The sequence below is a fragment of the Peromyscus leucopus genome, chromosome 4 (assembly GCF_004664715.2).
Source record: "Peromyscus leucopus breed LL Stock chromosome 4, UCI_PerLeu_2.1, whole genome shotgun sequence".
Lineage (NCBI taxonomy): Eukaryota > Metazoa > Chordata > Mammalia > Rodentia > Cricetidae > Peromyscus > Peromyscus leucopus.
Genome location: NC_051066.1, coordinates 54,561,785 through 54,587,018, shown reverse-complemented (window position 1 = coordinate 54,587,018; position 25,234 = coordinate 54,561,785). Strand labels below are relative to the sequence as shown.

Below are 25,234 nucleotides of genomic sequence, written 5' to 3'. Positions count from 1 at the left end.
TTGGAGAACAAGGTTGACATCACCAGTGATGAGTCATTTTGTTATCATGTATCCCTTTTCTATCAAGTTATGGAAAGGACACTTGACCCCTCTGCTCTTCTTTTAAAATGTCACAACTCCAATCCTACCGTGAGAAAGTATCTGACAAATCTAAACTGAGGAACATTTATAAAATACCAGAGCAATACTTTTCAGGCTTTTTAAGACCATGGTTTAAAACGTGAACAACTGAAAACTGCCCAAAGTAGAAAAAAATTAAAGATGCAAAATGATTAATACTAGACAGGAATAGTACAATGGAGTGAGGATAGCAAGGCCTGAGTCAATGCTGTGATTCAGTTAATAGGAATTGCTGATATTAATTTCTTTTTTTTTAATTTAGCCAACCCACATCATAAGCATTTGTCAAAACACTATGTTCTATCGAGTGTGTCCAACTTGTAGTTTTGGCTGTGTTCAGCCACATGTGGCTCAGGAGAGCTATGAAAGATGGCCAGCATAAAATTACTTTAAACATTAGAGTAGTGTGTGTGTGTGTGTGTGTGTGTGTGTGTGTGTGTGTGTGTGTGTGTGTGTGTTGTGGGATGTCTTTCTGTATGTTGTGAATATGTGTTGCTATAATTGGTTAATAAAGAAGCTGCTATGGCCTATGGTGAGTCATGTTGTAGCCAGGCAGGAAATCCAAGACAGAAACAGGAAGAAGAAAGGAGAGTAGGGGAGAGATGCCAGCCTGCCGTCCAAGGAGCAGCATATAATGGGACACAGGTAATGCCACAGCCATGTGGCAACATACAGATTAATAGAAATAGACTGAGTTAAGTTATAAGAGCTAGCTAGCAAGAAGCCTGACTCATAGGCCATACAGTTTGTAAGTAATATAAGCCTCTATGTATTTACTTGGGACCAAGCTGCTGTGGGACATGGTTGGGAGAAATTAGTCCTGACTGTGTGCCAGGCAGGACCAGAAAAACTTCTGACTACGTGTGTGTGTGTGTGTGTGTGTGTGTGTGTGAGAGAGAGAGAGAGAGAGAGAGAGAGAGAGAGAGAGAGGAGAGAGAGAGAGAGAAGAGAGAGAGAGAGAGAGAGAGAGAGAGAGAGAAGAGAGAGAGAGAGGAGAGAGAGAGAGAGATTGATTTCATGGTTCTCAAGCATGAAGTTTGTAGATGACAATGTAATATTGCGGTGTGAAAATGTTGGACATGGTTGCATCCACCCTATAAATTCAATAGCTTTGCTTCATCTGAAATTTTGCTTTTATAACTTAATTCTGTTCAACTGTGGTTTGAAAATGTTAAATGGAAATGCCATAAATAAACAATGTGTTAGTTTTAAATGCCTACCATTCTGAGTAATATGATATCTGCTGTCATCCTTTATCCCAGCCTCATACCCAGGATGTAAATCATCCCTCTGCCCCTCAAATTCACACTGTATAAGCCACTCATGTACTGTTACTTAGTAACTATTTTAGTTATCATACCAAATGTGGATTGGAGTATTCACCTGTGTTCAAGTAATTGCTCTTAATGATGAACCCAAATGTGGGAGTGGTAGTCTTGGGAGTTCAGCTATGCCATTGAGAAGCATAAATTCTTCCTTGAAGTGAACAGTAGTTCTTGAATTAATAAGATAAACATTTTAAAGTCATATGCTAAGATCTGTAGTAAGAGTAAATTTCAAGCCCATAAAATTTTAAAGAAGAACAAATGTATCTAATGTTGATGTTGAAATCAAACTGTAGAAGTTAGAGCCATAACATGTGACAAATGATTAGTTATAATGAAAGAGCAAAAGCTTTCCATGTTATCCATAGTTTCTGTTAAACACTGCAAGGCTTAGGACTTATCCCCTGAGTAAGGTAAGGAGAATACTATATCAAATTAGTTTCTTAATGTTAACAAACATACCACAGCCATATAAAATGGTAAGAATAGAAAAAGGGACACAATGAGTATATAAGAACTCATCATTATCTTCATATTTCCTATAAATTTAAAATTATAAATTTAACTTTTAAATATAGGTTATTTGAGCCAGGCTTTGTGGCCTTTAATCTCAGAACTTGGGAGGCAGAGGCAGGCATATCTTGTGAGTTCCAGGCCAACCCGATTTATATACCAAGGTCTATGCCAACCAAGGCTACATAGTGAGACCCTGTCCAAAATACAAACAAAACAAAAACATAGATGGATGGTAGATAGATAAATAGATAGGTAGGTAGATAGATAGACAGATACATACATACATACATACATACATACATACATACATACATACAAAAAGATAAATGGTTCAATGGCTACATGGATGCATAAATGGATAAATGGTAGACAGACAGATAGATCAGTTGATGGATGGATAGATAGAATTGGCAACATTTTAAACCTGCTGTGCATTTTAAGCCATTATCTCCAATGGATGCATTTGAGTAGACTTTTCAATTGTACAACATCTTTGTCTAGTTTTTCCCCTGCCATCTGCTCAGGACTTAAAGGGAAACCTAAGGATAATAATAAAAGAGTAAAGTACACATGAAAACCCTCTGTTCTGCCTCTGAGCTGTTGTTATTTCTTGTGTATTTTTCTGTGTATTAAAGCAGCCTCACTAGCCCATCATTTCACAGCCCAGAAGCAGCATATTTTCTTCCCAATTTCCTTAATAGAGCATTTTATAAGGGATACATTTTAAGAGGTGTTGGTAGCTGTCTGGCTCTTTACTAGAAAAAGAAAGGTTTGTAGCCCTGATTCTCTAGCGCCTATTCACTCCATTGAACTAATCAGCCGTTGTTGAGTCCATGTCCTGTGAGATTAATAGATCAGGCATTAGAACATGTCACAATTCTAATGTCTTATAAATCAGTAATTTCTGTCTGTCAGTATAAGAAATATAGAGCCGGAAAGACACTAGTCAAACTCCTATCCTCACTACTTGCTGTCTGTGTGATTGTGAGGAACGCCTGCCATACCTCTGTGATTAAATTTACTAGTCAAACTCAGAGAGTGGTCCCTTATTAAAAATTTGTAAAGTCTACTTGTAATGAAAATGCAGTTCAGTTACTGTGAGAACAGCTCAAGTATCCAGAGGTTCTCTCCAGATGTTCATCTGTCTCATCAGTAAAAACCTGGAATGATGTGAAAGTGTACTGGGCACCCAGACTACTACATCTTTCTGCATAGGCATTTGTGATCTTCATATCTGTTTTGCAGTTTCAACTCTAGTCTCAACCACTAGTACATTTCACAATTCAAATAGGAAGTTATCTATAAGAAGTATGTTCCTTGTAAGGGCATGACCTGGAAGCTAATCATTTCCACTCAAAGCTCATTGGCCACAACCTACTCATGTGGCCCCAACTAACTACAAAGAAAGCTGAAGATACGTTTTAGCCAAGATACAATTTACTAACTTATATTTCTGGTTTCATGGAGATTGACAAAACAAACAGGAGTTTTTATTGTAAGTACCTGGGGTGGTGTCTTGTGTCCAATAAATGCCTGCCAGATGTTCTCTTTAAAGCATTTATAAGACAATTAATGGGAAAGAAGAAAGAAAATACCGAGACTTGAACCTGACTTTTTAAATCACTGAGAATTTAGAATATACTTTTTTTTCTAGGCAGATATATTTTCATTTGGAACTTGTTATGTTCATCAATGAAAACACAACTCCCAAGAAGTAAGCTTTCTATTCACCCTAAAGAAAAGAACTTACAGCCGGGCGGTGGTGGCGCACGCCTTTAATCCCAGCACTCGGGAGGCAGAGCCAGGCGAATCGCTGTGAGTTCGAGGCCAGCCTGGGCTACAGAGTGAGTTCCAGGACAGACACCAAAACTACACCAAGAAACCCTGTCTCGAAAAACCAAAAATAAAAAGAAAGAAAGAAAGAAAGAAAGAAAGAAAAAAAAAAAAAAAAAAGAAAAGAAAGAAAGAAAGAAAGAAAGAAAGAAAAGAACTTACATAGGCCAGTTCTGAAAACATAGTTTTATATGCATCTACTTCAGTTAGTTAGTGTTCCTACCAGCTCAGGAAACACCAGTGGACCAACCCAGGAGGAGCGAAGCTTCCGTGCAGACCAGAAGATACGGAGAGAACATGGTACTTACATTTAACTTAGAAATTCTTTTCTTGGTTCAGTTAGCCAAACTGTAATTTTATTAATCTGAATTTTTCTGTTGTTTACTCTTGGTACGGGTTTGGTTTCAGCCTTTTAACATCTTAATAACAGGTGTGGAACTTCACCTGTATTGGCCTATTTCCATTTTTCTTGTTTAATATGAGTGCCTTCCTGAAAATATTTATACTAACCTAATGAGTTGCAACTGTTTTATACTGGACCCCATTCATGATAACCTTGCCTAGGACATTCTTACATTCCACAGGACACAACCCCAGCTTGTCAGCTTCTTGTGTGATTTATCTAACCACACTGTTACCCAGCTGGCAGCTGAACAGGGCTTATTTGGCCCTGCTCTTTGGGTGACATTGGCAACATGAGGGGTGAACATGATACTCGTTATATTAATCTGCTTGGGCTGCCATAACAAAATACCTAAGACTTGCTTAACATTTATTTCTTACACTTAGGGAGACATAGAAATTCAGGACCAAGGTCCTAACTGTTTTCATGTCTGGCGAGGGGTCTCTTCCTGGCTTGCAGACATCTTCTCATGTGTGTAGAGGGGTCGGGAGATGGAGAGAAGGATGGACAGAAAGCCGTGAGAATAGAATCTTTGTTGCTTTCTCTCATGTCATATTCCAATGCAATTATATGGTGTCTGTGTGTCAATATACAGGTTGAAGGGAGCACACATGTGTAGTCTGGGACTTGTCCTGTGCTACCCTGGGCAACCTGTCAAAAACGTCAGTAGTACTAGAAGAAAAGATTGCCCAGTGGCTTCCTAAACTCTCTTTCTCTAATGAGACCTCTGGTTTAATTCATTTTGTGACCACACAGAGGACTTAGGAATTTGCAAACAGTTCGGATACAATGATTTAAGAAGTGGTATTTTAGAGTACTCTACAGTTTTCCTACACTAGCCCCTGAATCCTCATAGTAACCTTGGTTTAAAAAAAAAAAAATGTTTGGATTACTTCTTTGCCTCTATTGTACAGCAAATCGAAGTTTGAAGAACTTCGCTGGTTTGTCTGAGGTCTCAGAGCTAATAGTTAATAGACACTGAGATTCTATTCCAGGCCTTTGGGTTTTTAAACCACATTAGATCAATCGAAGCTGGAATTTGGCTCAAGAGCCACTCAGGTTTGGTTTTGATTCAAGTTCTGTCACTTATTAACAGGAAGTAGACAAGTTACTTAACTCACTAGAGTCCCTCGGTCTTCTCTGTGATGTGGAAATAACTGAGTGTGTTCCATAGGGCTCTAATGAAAATCTATACGTAATAGAATCCACTTAGAAAAGCACGTGCTGTGTAGAAGAGAGTTCAAAATCACTGGCTTTTATCTCTAAGTACAGATCAAATCCAATTAAATTTAACTCGGAAACTAAATTTATACATTCTATTGGACTTCATAATAAAGTCTAATTCAATTTATATATTATATTGACAGACTGCAAAATACTTTATTTACAAGCTTGTAACATTTATAGAATTCACAATTCAGGTGTGAGGTTCTTCTCTGTCTTACTTATACTTATTCACGTATTTATTCAAGGTATGTTTATACCTGCTCCAGCAGTGGGTTTAAACAGCAAATAGTTGGTGGATACTTGATGAACTTGTATTGGTTACAGTTTAACCAAGCCAATGAGTTCTTACATTTATCATCATCATCATCATCATCATCATCATTATGATTCCATTGGTTTGTGATTATTTAGTCCTTATTAATAAAAGAAACTGACTTTGGAATTGTCATTTTTATCTCACACCAGAAGGTCAGTAATGGATACTGATGAATGCAGGCTAATAAATTGTTATCAAAGAAACAAACAATAAAAGAAAATTCACTGCTTGAAATTTGGGACACAAAAAAAGTCAAATTAATATTTTCAGTTTTTATATACATTTCTCAGGACTTGATCTCTATCATAATACTTTATCTTTCTATTAGTTTGATTCCACAAACTCAGCATAAGAGCCTGTAGTACCCTCAGCTGATATAAGCCATCATGACAGGAAGTATCCTCCTAATATGCCTAGATTTGAGAATATTTAAATGTGCATGCTAAGGCAAATTAGCAACATATACTTGCTCATCAGTCCTGGTTCCCATCTGGAAGAGGTAATTATGAATTTTCATTCATTTATAATTTAGTATGTGTCCATGCCTGTGGATGAACAATGAAAGAAATCTTATTTGGATAATTATTTTTGGTTAAACTTTCATACAGGAAGCCATACATTTTTCTTGGCTAGAAGAAACTAGACCAAACCAAAACTTACCTTACTAGAAGCAAAGTACATTAGTAACATAAATGTCATTGCCTCTGTTCTGTGATCAGCTGAGCAAACAGTCGAGGGCCAAGGTGACTTTGAGGCTTTAGGAACAGAGTCTAATGATTTTGAAAGTCAAAAAGAAGGAAGGAAGGAAGGAAATTTTAAAAACCACTTCAGCTGTGTATGGTGGGTAGTCAGTTCTGTTCATGATTGAAAATTACTAATGAGTTTATTAGAAAATGTTTTTTAGAGTCAGGGCAGGGTGTCTATGAACATGTGCATGCTTGAGATGAACTACGACATAAAATTTGTCTCTTAGCTTTATAAGTAGTCCTAGAGTGACTGTACATACACGGACATACATCTTCTCAAAGTCTTGATGTGGAGGGCAAAATGAATATTTTTTTAGTTTACTTTTCTGTGTAATTGTTATATTGCTACAGTTCAACATTGTGTCACATACAGCTCTTCACTTATGTTTATTCTGTTTCTAGTTTCTTTGGTTTTTAAATGTATCATTATCATTCCACAAAGTGCACTTAAAGGTCAGAGTACAACTTTTAGGGATCATTTTCTCCTTTCACCTTGATGAGGAATGGACTCTTTGGTTGTTTCTGCAGTGTTAAGTATTCCATGCTAGCTGGCCTGAAAGCTTCTAGAGCAGTGGTTCTCAACCTTCCTAATGCTGCAACTCTTTAATACCATTCCTCATGTTGTGGTGATCCCCAACCATAAAATTATTTTGTTGCTACTTCATAACTATAATTTGCTACCATGATAAATCATAATCTAAATAGCTGATATGTGACCTCCCCCAGGGGGTTGTGACCCCCAGGGGAAGAACCACTGTTCTAGGCAATTCTCCTGTCTCTGCCTCCCATTCTGCAGTTGAAGTGTTGGGTTTATAGATGTGTACCTTCAAATCTAACGCCTTTAACCTGATGTGGATCTGTGCAAGCAGATTTACTACTGAACCATCTGGCTAGGCTCCAGCTAATTTTTCAAAAGCAGGGGTATCATGTCTTTCTCAGGATTAATACAGGGCCTAGATCAGGGTAGATGCAAAATAAGATTTCAAGTGAGTAGTTTGTGCATCATGCATATATATGAACATCATTGATGCACACATACATATTTCCCATATTCGAGTACTGTTACCAGTTAAGGAAGTTGATCAATGCCTAAGATGTCTAGCCTACAACAATATATAAGTATATAATGAAGAATCTCTGAAGTATGGGAAAATTATTAAACACTTACTAAATTCTTCTATTTGTTTCTGTGTGTGGTCTTTATGTTTGCGTGTTGAGAGTACACATGTGTGTATGTATACATATAGAAGCCACAATTAACATCAAGTGTCTTGCTCAGTCACTGTGTACCATACGTTTTGAGGCAGTGACTATCACCCGAACCTAAGCTCATCACTTCGGCTAGACTAGCAAACTCTAGATATCCTCTGGTCTCTGCCTCCTGAACACTGGGATTACAGGTGCATGGTACCACACCCAGCTTTCACTTGACTGCTAGGGGTAGAGTTTTGGACCCCATGTTTGTGTAGCAAGCACTTTAGTGACTGAGGCTGAGCCAGTTCCCCAGTCCCCACTTGACTTCTTAATATGAAAAATGGTGATATATATATCACTTTAAATATTATGAGAATTAAATAGATTAGCCCAAGAAAACTTTAAAAATGTAAGCATCTTGGTATATACTTATAGCAGTCAGTTTTTCTTGATTTACTTGTTTTAATAAAGAAATGCTGTATATACAAGCCACCAAATGATTATTTTATGCATGATTTTCCATGCTATAAAAGATGCCTAGTAATTCATGAAAATTTTTACTTACATACAGTCATCCAAATTTTTATTACAAAGGAATTTAAAGATTTTTCTAAGAGTAAAAATGTATAAAGTTTTGAACTTTTCAATAAAACAACTCGGTTTCCTTCTGAGAGACCTCAAGTCCAATTGCCACACGTTTTGCTAGAAATAAACTGACAGCCATGGACAGGGTTTGCTTTTAAAATTGAACCCAGTTCTTCACAATTAGAGAACACAGCACTAGGCCTTACAGAGGGAATGAGCTATATTCATCTATAATTTTGGTGTATGTTGTTAGAGATTTCATGTTTCACTATGAGGTTTATCTGCCTAATAGTGATCAGCTCCATATTATGTATTCTTGATTGGAACTAGAATTAGCTTAGAAGACAAAAAGAATCTACACTCTGATTATAGGAGGTATCATTGGAGTATTCTCCAACAATCTTGGTCTTAAGAAACAATGCCCAGTCACCTCGGGGAGCCTGCATATTGTCTCACAGGGAGTTCAGAAAGCTTCTTGGATGCTGTGGAGCTCTTCCGTGCATTTTATATGTGATAATACTCACTTCTACTGCCTTAATATATTTTCATAGCCAGTTTTCTCCTGGACTGCTGTTACCTCACATGAAGAATGTTTGAAGCTATCATTAAAGAAATTTTCCTGAAATTTTCTTCTGTGTGAAAAGAACAGTTTTATCACAACATATCAAACTGACACATCAACCAGAAAGACATATATAACAATGATCAGTTGAATAAAATAGACTGTATTTGTTAAACTGCCCCAGTTTTCAAGCCTGCGGTGGGTATGAATTAGACCTGGAACCTAAATGTCTCCTGCCTCCTTCATTCTTTCCTGAATTGTGACTCTCTATACTATTGGTATCTCTTTGCCATTGTTGTCTCCTCAAATCATATATATCATCGTATAGCTTTCACATACTATGATTAGTATAACACTTAAATCATGTTCAGGATGTGCAGCCATTAAATGTTTGTCTGCAACTGAGTATACATAAAATTATTATGTTCACATATGAATATTGCAATGTAGTGTGGTAGATATAATGATATGGAAATCAGGTATTATAAGAATTAGTAGTATTGCTTCAACTAGCTTGAGTGGTTCAAAATAATGTCCTCACTTTAAGTGATAGGAGTAGGCAGATGAATGTGGGCGAGGAGGGTAAAGGGCAAATGTAGGAAAATCACAGGCGTGTGAAACAGTATAATATATATATGGAACTGTAAACAGATTGAATTGCCAATGCAGTGTTGGAGACAGACGGTGACGAATGAGGCTCAGACAAGTGAAGCAGAGGTAATAAACAAGGGCCTCATTGTGGAGGACCATGTAGGGCATGTTCATGCAAATGACCTGGGGGAGGTGACAATCCCTAGCATGGGGACCTCATCTGTCTTGGTCTTGTCTCCACCACATTCCTAACTCTGTGTGCAGATCTGGCTCACAGTGCCTGTCGACGGTGTTGAGTGGATGCATGATGATAGGTCAGTCAGCAGCAGAGGCATGAGCTTCCACCTCTGTCTTAGATCCACTGCTCCAGCAGCAGCATGCGACATGACTGTGAAGACATTAAGACTGAGGTAAAACAGCCCAGTGATGGTGAGGAAGGGTGAACCCGTGGGCGAGGTGGTGACAGAGGAGTGAATTCCAGACCTTTGGCAGACTCAACAGACGACGCTTGCGATTAGGAGCCAGTGAGAAGAAAAGCAAAGCTAGGGTACTGGGACCCCACACTTGATTGAAAGAATACAAAGAAAGACACAGACTAGAAGAAGCAAAGTCCTCTACAAAGACCTTGCCACTTAGAGTGTTTCAGCCTTCACTTTTAAAATGGAAAGCTGAGGGTCAGCAAGCCGGGCCCGTGAGTAAGGGCACCTAATGCCAAACCTAATGACTTTCCAGTGCTCTGGACCCACATGAAAGGAGGAGAAAAGCAGCTAGCTCCCTCAGGTTGTGCTCCACACACCCGCCATGACTTGCATGCATGTATGCATACATGTAATATTAAAAAGGAAGGTTGATAAGTGGCTACTGTGTGAAAGTTAGTGAGATCAGAGACATAATTTGTTCTGACGTTACACTGCAGAAAACTATGAACCATAATAGAATACTGGTTATTCCAAAATAGCCAGATGAGATCTTAAATAAGTTTGTCACAAAAAAGCAGACATTTCAGGGAATATTATTACCCTAATTTGAACATTTTATAAAGTGTGTGTGTGTGTGTGTGTGTGTGTGTGTGTGTGTGTGTGTGTGTATCTAAACATTACATGGTACGTCATAATTATATATAATTGCCAACATGTCAGTTTAAAAAGGGAACCCATGGAGGACTTCTAATAGATTTTCAATGAAACTCTAGTAATAGTTCAATTTAAAAAACATATATATCCTGTGGACATGTACACCAGCACTAGGTAAAAAAAATAAATAAGCTCAAAACAGATGTGCCTGTTAAACTACTTTCCCCAGGTAAATCCATTACCAGTCACCCCACATAGAGCAATGGCAGAGTAAAGAAATGATTACCTCCAAATGTACCCTGTGAGTAACTCTCACAGCTTCATCACCAAAAAACATGTTAGCATAGGAGCTGCTCTACTGAGGTCTTCGTTAACTTAGCCACTCATGTCCAGAGGCCAGCCGCAGCTGGCATGGGAGTCCATGCAGCTTGTCAAGGGCGGGAAATGACAGGAGGAAGGGAGTGACTATAATCTCAGGGGAAGCTTTGGTGACCCTCCCCAAAGAAGGGGAGTGTCAGTGGATCCAATCTTGGGGATCTCATGTTGATTTCAGGGTAGCAATGGCTAAGTCATTCTCAGAGGACATAGTCTTCCGCTATGCTTTCCTTACATTAAGACTCTCCACACATCTGCTCTTTACCTTCTTTGGGATCCTGCCTTTCTTCCATGGAGTGAGCAGTCAGGTATTTCACAGAGCTTCACTCCAGGACACGTGGCTTCTTAAAGTTTGTATACTTTGCATGGGGAAATGAAACAATGATTGTAAGCCAAGTAGAATTCCAAATAAATACCATTTCATTTCTTTTTTTTTCAGTCGAATTCTAGCATTTTGTGAGTTGGAAACAGATCCAAACAAAAAAAGAGCTTTAACCACTGAGCCATCTCACTAGCCCTAGAAATGTGTTTTATTTTAACAAGATATTCCTTTAGGAGTAGTGATTTCTTTCTGCCAAAGGAAACTCAGCACAAGTCAGTTTAACTTTACCCATGGGTCTGGAGTATCTAGTTGGCAGCACCATAGGTGTCTGGATGTGCTCTTGGGAGCAGAGTCAGCCCCGAGCTCAAAGGTCAATAGCTCTTGGGGACATGAATGTGTCATAGCTCACACATAGAGATCAGAGGGCAAATTTGTGGAGTCAGTTCTCTGTTTCCACTTTTCACATGACCCTGGGGATCTAATTTAGGTCCCAGGCTCACACAGCAAGAACCTTCACTTACTGTGCCAACTCACCGATGGGCAATCAGTGGTTCTCAAAAAGGGCTCTCGTGCACAGCAGATGGCAGCCCCAGACACCAGCGTTGACACCTCAACACAGCATCCACAGAGCCAGAAGATGAAGATCTGCTCGACCAGTGAGGTCAGAGAAGGATCTGGGTAAAGAGAAATTCCAGAAGGTGGGGATAAAATGAAGGTCTTGAAGGAAAGAATGAGACTAAGTGAAGCCCAGAGTTTTCCCTCTTCCGCAAAACCCTGTTTCTCTATATTTGGTCCATCCTTTCCTCACTCTCAGAAGCCAGCAGAGAGGAGGATAGCAAGCCCTTGCCTCTTCAAGTGTGTTTATGAAGGATGACAGTGTGTACACAGTTGACGTTAGAGTACTTCCTTTTTCTTTCCTTAGTATTATTTGCATCTGGTTTAGTTACAGGATCTGTGCCCACTAATATAATTAATTTGACTACCATGCTAGCATTTCATTGCTTATTATTTTTGTGGTTATCTAACACATCTCACCATTGTTTAATCAGTGGGATTTTTTCCCAACCTCTTCTGCCCCTGTTCAATATGAAGCATAAAGACCTTGCCCAGAGCCAAACAGAAATAGCTTGTATCCAGCTTTTAGGAGCTATATACTTACTTCACTGTGAACACATGAAAAAAAAAAATCTGTAAAAATCTTAGAGAAGGATAAACAGGAAAGTTTATCTGAGTGATGGTATATTCATTTGTTGTGCTTAGCAGGAACTGTGCTGGCTGTCTGATTGTATCAGTTCTGATCTGTGTTTTAGCCACAGAAGAGTGGGATTCTGCCCTCCGCCCACTGCTCACTATATAAATCAAGGTTGAGCTGTATTTGCCTATGTTAAATGCAATTGGTATACAGGATTTTTAAATCCTTAGTCTGGGTATGAATGGTAACTTCATTAGAATACCTTCACTTTGATGATTTTTCATTTCTTCATCCCTCATAGGCCACGATTTTATTATTTTTTTAAATTTTCCAGTGGAAGTGTTAGAGTGAAGAGATGATTTTTAAATCCGTTCCTTTTCGTTCACAGAACCAGTTCTGTTTAAAGATGAAACCGGATGTATCTCATAATAACTGTAGACTTTTTACCAACTGACCGTCAGAGTTCATTCTTTCCTGGGGCATCTTGAGGAGTATGTTTTTATTCTATTTCTCCTGTTCATGAAGGAACTGAAATGTAAAGAAATTAAGAATTTTCCCACCATCACAGAGGCAGATCTGAGTAACCTTGGCGTTGCTGACCATGACCTTACCTTCTTCCTCTGAGCTGCCTTGAAATATTAATGACACCCTTGAAAGCATTCTCATCCGGTTTTTGTTTTTGTTTTTCTCAAGCAGTATTGATTTATACATTTTTTTAAACTTAAAAACTTCACAAAAGACAATTGCTAAATGGTTCAAAGTTATTTTGATTTCAAAGTAAAACCTACCTGTAAATTTGACATGTCTGGTTGAAAAACATAATAGACTTCACTTTTGACAAGTTTCTCAAGAAGCACAGACCTCATTCTTGAGTACTTTTGGGTTTGATCTTTGGTTTTCTTGCTGGTAGCTACTAGCTTACCAGTTGTTTAGTCTGGCAAAAATTAATGATATTTAATTTAAATGATAGTTACTTTGATCCAAACCTAAATGTTATTACTTAATTTTAAATTTTTTTCACTTATTTGTAATTTATTGATCCAAACCTAAATGTTATTACTTAATTTTAAATTTTTTTCACTTATTTGTAATTTATTTATTTATTTTGCTTTCAATACCAATATTAGAGATTAAGGGAAAACAACAATTCAGATGGGCTTATAAAGCTTAATTGCTGATATAATTTATTATGAAATGCACATACAAAGTCTGAGAAGATATATTTTGGAGGATATAAATTGATCTAAGTAACTTCTTTTTTAAAAACCTTTGGAAGATCATCATTAATAAGCCAACTTCAAATAGTTGAGAACATGATCTTAAAATACTTACTAAATAAGAATTCTTGCTATAATATTTAAGATACCTGAAAACCAAATGGAACTGTAGAAATTCAGATATTTTGTCATTTAGTGAATAGTCCCACAGACTTTTATGATAACTAATAACTTTAAGTAATGATTATCTGTGAGTAAGGGCTTGCTTATAGATGAGAGCCTCCCTCAGGAATCCCCTGTATTCATGGTTGGTATTTGTCTGTCCTTCCTCCTGGTTGCTTAGGAGAAGCAGAACAGAGTGAGGAGTGGGGCTCAACACAGTCCACTACATGGGATTCAACCCCCAGGCTCCATGTATCATAGTGAAGGATGGAAGTTCAAATCCGGGATTGGAGGGGTGCTCAGACCAAAGATCAGAAACTGAATGTCCCTGCAAGCTGATCCTTACCCCTGTGCTCCTTTTCTTTCTCACACTCAATCTTTGCTTCAACCCGTTAGATAACAGCCCCAGCTACCATGTTTTGCTGATGGTACCTTTCATCTGTGTGATTTTCTCAACCTCAGTTCTTAATTTCTAGAATGTGAGATGGCCAACTATTTTTTTCCGAATCCCAATATCCTTTGCCATTCTGTGCCAAAGCACAGAAGCAGGCCTGTCTCCTGTCCTGCTCCATGGCCTATGTAGAGATAGCCCCACTTCCAAGGCCAAGCTTTGACTATGGCTCCAGAAGACAGTCACCTTGTCTGTGGACCTCAGGGGCAGATCTGGAAGGCAGTTCTATGCAGGCATTGGAAGCAGTTTCAGGGCCATCAGCACATGTGCTTCTGGAACCCCATAATAAGGTCTGGAAGAGAAGAACACAGATTTCATGTAGGCAGATCCACTTGGCCTATAGACTAAGGAGAGGTGTGACCAGAAAGATTGTATCTGATGTAGATATTGCAATCCAGTTATTTTAAAAACTCCATCCAAATATGTGAATAGACTTTGAAGGCTGAAGATATGTCTTTCCTACATAGCCTTTTAACAACTTATGTTTCAAGATCGTGTGTCTCTCAGCCCCGTGGTGTCCTGGGAAGTAATTTCAAGTAGTGCTTAAGAGCAGTCTTGCAAGCCGAGGCAGAGTTCTGAGTTGGTTTGATTTCTGAGTTGTCCATTTTCTGACCCTTAGAGCCCTGGGCAGAGTGCTTTATCTGCTGAGCAGAGGTAATAAAATCTTCCTGCGGATTGTAGCTCAAGTAGGAGAGGTTAAAGTCTTTAAGAGGCTTAGCTCAAGTAACTGCTCCGTCGATCATTGGGCTGTCATCATCTTCATAATCACTGACATGATTCTCACAGCTGTTAGTCCTCATTGTCCATAACTATTGTGATGACCTTGGGCAAATCTCATGGCCTTTCCAAACCTCCATTCCTTCATTTATACAGTATCTGCACACGGGATAATTAAGAGTCTGTCTAGTTGAGCAGGAACTTTGTACAGTGCTTCCTTTCATTTGTACAGTGCTTTCCATTCAACTTGATCATAACTCCCCCTTCAATCTCTCTTGTAAATTGGGCATGGAAGTTAGCTACTACACATGTAATACTACCATGTACTATATTTTGATTAAACTTGGTATGCGAAAATGGGAATCTTTTGTGCAATACTGAAATATTCTGGATTAAAGATGCAGTTATGATATAAGTAGCTGCCCACAGGATGATACATTATAGAGTTCCTGTACTCACAGGCTCTTCTGGTAAATTAAAAATCAAATCTGATTTACAAAAAGATACTCCGTTTGCCTGTAACTCTTCAGAAACATATAAGTACTTTTTTAATCTCTTTGAATCACAGTCTTTCAAGAGTTGATTTAATCAGATTTCTCTCTCTGACAAACAAGCATGACTACAAATATTTGCAGCCAGTCTGGAGAAGAGGTAGTCCATGGATCCTAAATCAAGAACCCTGGCATCAAACCAAAACAGAGATAAAGCCAGGGAAAAAATGGAATATGCTGAAGATGATGGAGCCCTTTCTAAATTCTGGCTTCAATCACCTAGTCTTACAGCATCATGGAAGCAAAGAGAATAGCATCTACCACTGGTGGTACTCTGTACCAGGCACAGAATCCTGCATTTTATAAGTGTCATCCCTCATCCAAAATGAAAAGACAGGTCTTTCTGATAAGGAAACCAGGACTGAAACAATCCAACATCTCCTCAGTAGAAAACAATGGAAGCAAAACTTACAATTGGGACTTGCTGTAAAGCCACTGCAGTGTGGGGAAAGGCTACATTCTTTCCTGTTTCTTCTCAAGCTCCCAGATCCTTACAAAAGAGGTCACAGAAATGCTGAGATCGCTCTTCCTTGTGATCTTTGCCCAAAGAACCTCCTTAAACCAGTATGGTCCTGGCAGCCAGTCTTGCCTTCTCCCGTGCTGGGAGCTTGGCTGTCTTGCAACAGTGGTGTGTCGCTGTTGGGATGGACAGGGTGGGCAGAGGGTTGAAAGATGCCAGACTCTTGGCTAGACATGACTCAACAGTTCTGATCCCCTACGTGCCCCAGTAAAAGTTTCCGGCTGATGGCTATATAAAGCAGTTGTCAGCAGAGGTGGCCTGTCAGATTCAGAATGTCCCATCTGCCAAATCCCACACGAGAAAAGTGAAGACAGGGAAGACAGGGCCCATTTGGAAAAGAAGATCTGCTTCTAGAAAGATTTATTACACAGGGGTCATGTTGCACCCATGAACGTGCTCACCCCACTTGACTCCTCCTTGACTCACTCATTCATTCACATTAAGATGACTCATTAATCTTTTCGAAAAGGAAGAATAAACAGAGGGCCTTATATGAGGGACAGAACAACCGGAGTCTTACTGGAATTCTGTCCTGGTATTATAATATAATTATAATCTAATAGTGACCTTTCCTCATAAATAGCCCAACCCAATAGTGTGAAGTAATCACTGTGGTTTGCATAGTTTAAAGCCTCCTATGTTAGGGTAAGGCAGGTGTCCCCATGTTCTAGCCTGTCTAAGTAGAACATTCTTAGTGAGCTGGGAATATGCTCACAGATCCATTTTTGGTTCCAAGTCATTTTAAGATATGCTATCTTATCACTTCAGACTTCACAGTGTGTCCTAGAAAACCACGCTGTTTTCACACTGATATTAAAGGCACAGTGTGGCTTGGGATTTGATTTAGATTTTCCTTGTGATTTCCCACATGATCCAAAGTGTCTGACCTTTATTTGGCAATAATGAGGAAAACATACCTTGAGAATATTTGAGAGGAAATATGCATATTTAGGAATAAGTGACATCTTATGTGCCATTTTTCTCACAGACTGTGAATGGTACAAATGATAAAATTCTTAGACCTCCAGTGAAAGGAAACTCTCAAGAAATGTTAATATAAGAACCATTGATATACAAACATGTAGAGATGAACAATAAATTCATTGAGTGTTACTTGGTCTTAAAAATACATTAGTGAGATGGCTCATTCAGGAAAGATAATTTAGATTCCACAGGACCCAAATAAAAAGTTGCACATGACAGTATGTGCCTGCAGTCTCAGCTCTGGAGAAGCAGAGACAGGGATCCCTGTGGCTGGCTAGCCAGTCTAGGCAAAATCATAGAGCTTTGGAGTCATTGGAAGACCCTGCCTCAAAAAAATAAAATAACGACAAAAGTGGTAAGCAATTGAAGAAGATACCTGATGTGGACCTCTGCCTTCCGTATCACACACACACACACACACACACACACACACACACACACACACACGATAGCCGGCGGGGGGGGGGGGGGGATAAGTTGTCAGGGCTAGGGATATAGTTTAGTTGGTAAAGTGCTTTCCTGCTATTACACAAAGCCTTGGCTTTGATTGCCAGCACACATATTCTTCAGTGTGATGGTGCACACATAGAGTCTCATTGCTTAAAAAGTGGAAGCAGGGGCATCAGAAATACAAGGTCATCTTTTAGCTACATAGTGAGTTCAAGGCCTGAAATGCTTTAAGCCCTGTCTCAGATAGATAGATAGATAGATAGATAGATAGATAGATAGATAGATAGATAGATAGATAGATAGATAGATAGATAGATAGAGATTAGTTGGTCTCTTTCGAGTTTAGGATAAAGATTTATAGACAGTGTATTCTCTGTGTCTTGAGAAAGCTCTAACCAGGACACTGCTGTTCCTTTTGTCCTCTTCTATCAAATCTACATATAAGTCAGTGGGTTCCTGGCTGAGGATGTTTACACACCTATAAATGGAGATAAACACAAAGTATTTGGTAGACTGAGCAAATACCAAGTCTCATACATACCCAAGGTGATATTTTTTCCAATGTGTGCATCCCAACTATGATAATGAAATACCACTTTATTTTGAATGTTACTGGCTCCATAAGAACTTTATAAATACTAAGAAAACTATAACATTAATAATATATAAGAAGTGCTTAAAAATCATATGATACTAAAATTGTGTGTCTTCGTTGGGAAGACTGGAGGAAGTGTGGCCATTCATTCATTTAAGATCTCTCCTGAGTGCCTGCTCTGGGCCTTACACTGTTCCAGAAGCTGGGAAGATCTTCTGGAAAATGGCTGTTGTGTTCTTGCTGACTAAATTCCAGAGAGGAGACAAGGAGTGTCCATATATCTAGGCTTGGAGAGGGGAGCCCCATGGCAAGAAAACCTCTTCTGAAGGTAGTAATTTGGCATTCTGGAACAGAGAAAGGAGACTAAGACCTGGGGAAATGGGGAGGAAGACGTTATATGTAGAATCTAAATTAAGGGCATCACCATGTGGTAACTGTAGACAATGCTAACACGTATGACTTCCTTTAAAGTGTGGTGGGAAAGCCTCTCACTTTGGCATCATCAGATGGATGTTTCTAAGTAGTTTGCTTGGTTGCTAGGTTGAGAGCCAAGTGTAGGAGAGCATCAGTGGCTCCACGTAGACCTGGTAAGAGCTGATAACTGGAGGGCAGACAAATGTGGTCTGGAACTAGACCATGGAATGACACAGAAAGTGCTAGAAGCTTTGCTATCTGTATGGGAGGTAGAAACTATAGGATTTGATGGCAGTTGGGATACAGGTAAGCTATAAAGGGAGCATCAAAGAAGCACACATATGCCGGGCGTTGGTGGTGCATGCCTTTAATCCCAGCACTCGGGAGGCAGAGCCAGGCGGATCTCTGTGAGTTGAGGCCAGCCTGGGCTACCAAGTGAGCTCCAGGAAAGGCGCAAAGCTACGCAGAGAAACCCTGTCTTGAAAAAATCAAAAAATAAAAAAATTAAAAAAAAATAAAGCACACATATTAAGAACTTGCTTACGTCTTGACTTTCAGTGAAATGTTCTCTGGTCATTCTAACCCTTTTAGTTTCTCCTTCTATGACGGTAGTTGATTCTTGAGCTCATCATATTAGTATGTCTTGAGCATGGCTGCTGGTGTTAGGAAGTATTAGTGAATGTAGGAAAGATTTCTACCTTTCTGGAGGCCATCTTCCTGTACTGTAGCGTTGTGCTTTGTTCTGTTTCATTTTTCTTGCCTGGTAATTTTTACAAGATTTTATGTGTCTTATTAGTCTCTAATTGTTTTAGAGACCCACTTTTCAGTGTCCACATGTCTAATTGAGTAAGGGAGGAAGCGAAGGTTAATACAGATACTCCATTTTCTCCATAGGTAACTTTATAGGTTTGCCTGCTTTGAGTATGCATAGTTGGACAACACAAAGCTACCGTGACGTCATTGAAACACAATCATTTTTACATTAAAAGGGCGTTATTTACTCTCTCCAGAGTTACTTTGACACTGCAGAGCACTCGAGTGACGTAATCAGGTTTGTCAGTTAGTCATCATGTACTTGTCAAAAGGACTTTAAACAAAAGTGCTGATGCTGAAATACCAGAGGCCACCATCAACTAAAACTTGGTTCACAATGAAGAAAACAGAAGCTAAAATTTGAGATTTGATGTTTAAAAAGTGGTCATTTCTGATCTCAAAACATTTCAAATATATTAAATTCTTACAAGATTTGTTTTGTGAATTTATACCAATTATAAATTGGTTCTTTAACAAGGTCATGTTCATGTTCACAGAAAAGTCAGCACTCCTTCACACACAGAGAAATGAGCTCTGGTTACAGGTTTCTGAGTACGTCTTCACGTACAACAGAGACCGTGGTTCAGGCTTTCCGAGGCAGACAGGCCGTAACAAGGAGGATGCTGCCTCCGTTTCAAGGCCCAGTGTGGCAATGTTGCCATTGAGGTGCTGTTGCTGGCACGTTGCTGTGTTGAATGCAGCTATCCTGTGGGTTAGCAGAGTTCCTGAGGTCTACCCAGGAATTCAGGGTCCACCTGTGATCCTGTGTCCAAGGAAAAGGCTTCTGAGTTCTAGGATGCTGACCTCTAATTGCAGGGCTGGAGATACAACTCAGATGGAGGAGTGTTTGCCCAGCATACAGGAAACCCTTGTTCAATCCTCAGCATGCAATACACTAGGTGTTAGGGTTGGGGGGCAGGGGTCAAGCCTATAACCCCAACACTCAAGAGATTGAGGTAGGAAAATCAGAAGTTCAGAGTCATCTTCAACTATCTAATGAGTTTGAAGCCAGCTTGGAATACATGAGACCCTCTCTCAAAAGGAAAAATAAAAGAATGGACCCCATTTGTAAGGAGTAGACCTGTACTCTTAACAGTGTTCATAATTATCAATGAGAAGTAAGAGCATTAATTAATGTATAATAGCAGGGTTCTTATGATAAAATATAGGTGCTATTCCCTTCATCTCACTCATTATTTCATTGAGTACCTTTTCTAGACAGAATGGTAGGCAAAGAAGTGAGCCAAATTTAGTCTCTAGCCAAAGAGCTTAGCATTCCCTAGGGAAGAAGGTATCAACACAGTAATACACAAACCAGTGTCTTAAGTACCGTAATAAACATTGCAGTGAATACATTGCAAGTTTGGAAAGAAAGAAGATACTTATGAAAGTAAAGAATACCTTCCTGAGGGGCAAAATGGAATCTAAAACTCATTTTTAAACAGAAAGGACTTCAAATAAGACAAAAGGGGAGACACATCCTGGGAGGTATGACATGAATGAAATAATACAACCAAGAAAGCATGCCCATCCTAGAAACAACTGCTGCCTCATGTGGTAAACATTCCTGGGGCATTGGCCCCATATCTGGCACCACCTGAGGGCCAGAAGATAGGAGATAAATAAATAAACAAACAAATAAGTAGGCATTGCTCTTGATGGAAGCCTGTGTTTAACAGATTTTATAAAACGTAAAGGAGTAACTAGTTCTGTTAAATACGAAGATGGCAGTGGACGCTGAGTTGAAGCCATTGGAAGGGAATCCCATGGTGATGGCTGAGTGATGTTGATAACACTCACTGAGTCCTTCAATAGTCTAGGCACCGTAATAAGAATTTACATAGTTATTTCCCTCAGCTCTGCTCAGGAGATGATATTATTATTTTATTCTTGCTCTTCAGTTGAAAGAATTATATCTTAAAAGGCAATTAATTCATGAAATATTCAGTTAGTGAGTAGCAGAGTGTAGATTTGAATGAGTATGTTGAATTTCAGAGCCTATAACTCACTGAGGAAAGCCACAGAAAACACTTGAATGGGAAAATGGTTGACTCAAGGTGCTTTTAAGAATCCCACTGAGGGATGAGAGGGGAATCTGTGGTTGGTATGTAAAATGAATTTAAAAAATTTAAATACAAAAAATAATGAAAAATTTAAAAAGGTCAAAAAAAGAGAATTCCACTGGTTAATATTGAGTCCAATTGGTAAATATTACGTTAGTGGATTGGAGATTTTGAGGAGTCCCATCTGGGATACCACATGTTACTAAGGAGACTGAGGTTCCTTTCTCAGGGTTCCGAGTCTCTTAATAAAAGAATTCAACAACAGACTCTGAAGGATGTTCATGGACAATTTCATTAAAGTTGAAAAGAACCACAGGACAGGTAAGCCATAAATCTCAGTAGCTGCGTAGAGGAGGAAGATGGGGAAGAGAGGGAATGCCTTATTGAGTTAGGCATGGAGGCAAAGCAGCCCCATGGCAGAAGGAAGGTAACATCAGAAAAAAGACTAAAAAAGCCCAAAGCACACAACAAAGGAGACGTAGGCTCTGGCCAGTATCTGAAAGAAAGATGCATAAAAGAAAGAAAAAGAAAAAAATGCAGCTTTCTGTGTGAAGACTCTTGAGAAGCTGAGGGACCTGACAGCCACAGAGAGCGAGGATGCTGGAAAGGAGAACATTCTCATTAAAGGAACCATTATTTCCTTCACCTCTTCAGTGTCATGTTAGGTGAATCTGCCCTCCCAAGGGGTGGTCTCCTACCAGGAGGACTGACCTGTCCCAGTAGGTTAACTCTTGTGTTTTGAGTAGCTTGGAATGATAGGTCTCCACCCAGGAGGAAATAGTGTCCCCTCAATGGCCTCCAGTGCTACTACAGTGAAGTATAGATACTTCATTCATTCATTCATTCATTCACGATATTTCATCCATGCCTTCTATACCTACTTCTATGCCTGCTACCTTAGAGAGCAGCAAGTGTGCAGCTCAGTGAAGGCAGCGGTAATGAGTATGAAAAGGAAAGGAAACTGATGTCATAAAGATCACTAACCTGATTGGAGAACTCAGAAGAGGAGAAATCAAGCATCACATCATAACATCAGGTTTCCTACAGTCTAAATGAGAAGCTGCTGGTGCTAGACTATGAAATAGAGACGGGGGGGGGGGGGGGAGCGGGCAGCGGGGGCAGAGTGCAGGGGGCCGGGGCAGCTGCCATGGCAGGGCTGTGATAATGATGTTTTCATCCAGCGTGAGTTGGAGGTGAGGTGTCCCTGTGATACTGGCAGGAGAGATCAGGGAGGTGCTTAGAATCTCAGAAGAGAGACAACTGAGATGTGGGATTGTATTCTGCCAGTGGTAAGAAGGTCATGAATGACTAGTTAAAGGCTTTTAAACCCTGCTAGAGAAAATGGAAGTGTAGGCTACTCTGAAGGGAGTGAAAAGTCCAAGGACAAGAAAGTAGTTTAGACTGCAGTTCATAGGCTGCAAGAAGTTTCCCTCGAGAGTCGAATGGCTAAAGAAAGCTGTTGAGTCAAGTCTGGGGTGGGTGGGCTGCACTAACACCAGGGACTCAGTTGCTGCTGATCCATCCAAACTCCTCCCATCCTTTAGACAACCACTTACATGCCACCTCTCCACAGAGCCTTTATCCCTCCCCCAGGCTCACCCTGGGAGATGTAAGCATTCTTTATCCCATTCTCCTACAGGCCCACCCACCAGTAGAGAGACTCCGCCTGCTTCCGGTTCCCTGGGGGTGGGACTTGTGAAAAACACAGATTTGCAGTGCCCCACCCCAGGAGGCCTGGGATGGGGACTGGGGATTTGTTTTTCATACACATTTGGGGGAAATGCTGATGTAGCTCACCTAGGGCCCACACTTTTGAACACTGACAGAAACTAAAAGTATATAGAAGTATAAGTAAAGTTTGAAAGTTCACCAGTTGCAGACCCAGAGATAGTCCTGAAAACTACTCCAAATGGGTGCACAATACTTTGTCTACTGCCCATGGGCTCCTTAAGGGAGCTACATCATGGGTGAAAGTTTAATTTCACAAAGAGGCAAAATCCCGGCACGACTGTCTTTTATGTTATTCCTTGGAGACTAAACATTATGTAAGACACACACAAGTGTTAGCTGGAGGGAAATGGGCTCAGAGCTAACCTACCACGCCCCACTTCGTGTACTGTTTTACTGCTGCTCGGGCCTGGAGAAGCACACGATCTAGGAACTGACTTTATAATCACCGTTTTGAACGCCGCATCTGGTTATTATGTTAGGCGGTTTACCTTTCCCCGGTCATGACTGTGCAAACCCGACATGATTGGTTTTGTACATCTCAAGGGTTGGCTCTGGCCGGCAAAAGTACTAAGTTGCACAATGCCTGTGCAAACATCAGTGAGATGCCCTCGAGGCAAAGTCACCTGTGTTGGTGGCAAAACACCACACAGTCCCCACCTCCGCAGTCACAGCCCCACTGTGCAGCGTGGACAGATCACCATCCTTATTCTGACCACAGAGCCAAATGACACGAGATGGAGGGCTGCATTAGTTAAAGATGGGAGTAGATCCTGTATCATTTTACTCCCAGGCCTAGACAAGTGCTAATTTCAACATGATAATTCCCCCATAGAGCTGAAATTAGGGTTTTGAGTTGGAATGCATTGACATCACTGCTAATGTTGTCAACATCAAATTGTCATCAGCTTTAGTCTTTTTTAATTATATGCTCTAAATCTTTACTTAAAACCTAAATTTCCATGGGAAAGAAAGCACTTTTTTTTTTCCCTCACACCAAATAGCTTGTAAATAAACCGTTTTCTGCTAACAGAATACAAATCAGGTTCATTTGGGAACAGGTTCTGCTCTGAAATAGAAGGCAAATTTAAATTTTAGATATGGCTGCCCATTTAGGGAAAAAAAAAAAACTCTTTAAATCTAAGTGATACCAAGAATTCCAAATCAGTGTGATAGATACTCTGTGATCATTAAGCTGTTTTACTGGGGGAGAGGCATCTGATTCATCTTGCCCCAGCGGACTGCATGGGGGACTGAGAAAAAACAATAACAATAGAGAAAGTGACTTGTCAGTCTTTTAGGATATATTTGGTTGGCTGTCGTCAGAAGGTAGCCTGCCCTCTCCCAGGAATCGTGTTGCAAACACTCTCCTCTATAGTAATTAGAGCTAGGCAGCAATTAGAGACTTGTGATTTGTTCAGACACACTGCCTGCCTGCCTGCCTGCCTGCCGGCCTCTCCGAGCGAGCGAGCGCCACATCTCGCAGGAGCACCGGGCGGCAGAGATGATGGAAGGATTTATCTCTCCCTCCGTGTAATGCCGCCGCGCACAGTGAGTGAGCGAAGGCGTGAGTGCCGACTGTAATCTTGAAAGTGAAGGTAAGCATTGCTGGCTGCTCAGCACTCACACTGCAGGGGACTTTCTCCACCAAGTGTGTGACAGAAATATAAAATGGTCCAAAGCAGCTGCAGAAAAAGGAAAAACATCAGAATCAGGAAAAATAACACTTGCTAATTTTAAGACACCCCCGATCCCCCACCGGGCGCGCACTCCTGGTCTTACTTTTGGTTTTCCTGACTTGTTTGTATTTAGAGTGTGTGGTTGAGGCACTTGGCTAAATATCATAAAGATGTGGTTGGATGATTCCCTGTCCTGTCTGTCTGAGCTACAGTTCTTTTTCCTTTTGAAGTTTGTCTTAGAATAACTGCTGGATAGTGTGTGAGAATAGCCTCTCTTTCTCTTGTCTTACTGAGGTTCCTTTAAGCTGAGGATGTACCCCACATTCATATTGACAAAACAGTGACTGGTCGCCTGCAATAAAATGGAGCGATGAGGGTGATTTGTGCTGTTTGTCCTATGATTTTTATGACAAGCAGACTGCAGGCTGTAACGGTCCATCTGGTTTTAGTCAAACTCAGTGGTTTGATGTTTGTTTGAACTCTTGGGCATAGAACTCTCTCGGGACAGCA

At 40.0% G+C, this 25,234-nt stretch overlaps 1 protein-coding gene across 8 annotated transcripts in view; it reads left to right on the top strand.

Annotated features, from left to right (window-relative positions):
* Znf385b (zinc finger protein 385B) overlaps positions 1-25,234 on the top strand; it is a 392,624-nt gene that overhangs the window by 257,813 nt on the left and 109,577 nt on the right. The window contains exon 1 of one of the 8 annotated variants that reach the window (XM_028884607.2): positions 22,470-24,643. The exons of the other annotated variants lie outside the window; for them this stretch is intronic. The gene's annotated coding sequence lies outside the window, so the exon portion shown is untranslated. Of the gene's footprint in view, positions 1-22,469; positions 24,644-25,234 lie in introns of those variants that run through there. 8 annotated transcript variants of the gene reach the window in all.